At 47.7% G+C, this 702-nt stretch overlaps 1 protein-coding gene across 1 annotated transcript in view; it reads left to right on the plus strand.

The window, feature by feature from the left end:
- EPHA2 (EPH receptor A2) overlaps nt 1-702 on the plus strand; it is a gene marked incomplete at its 5' end in the record, with an annotated part of 5,651 nt that overhangs the window by 3,122 nt on the left and 1,827 nt on the right. The gene's annotated exons all lie outside the window — the stretch shown is intronic.

Here is a 702-nt window from a genome sequence, read left to right on the forward strand (position 1 = left end):
CTGGCACTGAGGCCTCTGCAGCCTCGGGCTGGCTTCTGCTCCTCTGCATGCTTCCACCTCTGCAGTCTTGGGGTGCTTCTTGCACCTCTGTATTCTCACAGCTCTGTATTCTTGGCTTGCAGATGCATTCAAGGATGTATCCTAACTCTAGGGTTAGGGTTTATAGGATATAGCATTGAATGCAGGATGTACCCCTGAATCCTTGCATCCCTGCACCCTTGTATCCTTGCATCTCTGTATTCTTGCATTGCTTCTTGTACCTCTATATTCTGGCACCCCTGCACCTTTGCATTGCTTTGTGAAGTTTTGGATTGGTTTTTGCATCTGCATTTCAGCATCTCTGCATTCTTGGGTTGCAGATGCATTCAAGAATGCATCCTTGCATCTCTGTATTCTTGTGCCTCTGAATTCCTGCAGGTCTACTTTCTTGCCTTGATTTTTGCCTCCCTCTATCCTTGCATTGCTTCTTGCACCTCTATTCTTGCAACCCTGCACTCTTGCATTGCTTCCTGCATCTCTGCAGTTTCATGTTGGGTTTTGTGCCTGCATTTTTGCATTGCTGCTTGTGTGTCTGCAGTCTTGCATTGCTTTTTCCTCCCTGCATCCCTGCCTCCTGCACTCTTGCACTGCTTTTTGCACCATTGCAACCTCGCGCATTACTGCAGCTCTCCCTTTCCTCATTGCTTTTTGCCCTGTTGCATT

This window comes from Nestor notabilis, unplaced genomic scaffold (genome assembly GCF_000696875.1).
Source record: "Nestor notabilis isolate BGI_N333 unplaced genomic scaffold, ASM69687v1 scaffold29804, whole genome shotgun sequence".
NCBI classification, from domain to species: Eukaryota; Metazoa; Chordata; class Aves; order Psittaciformes; family Psittacidae; genus Nestor; species Nestor notabilis.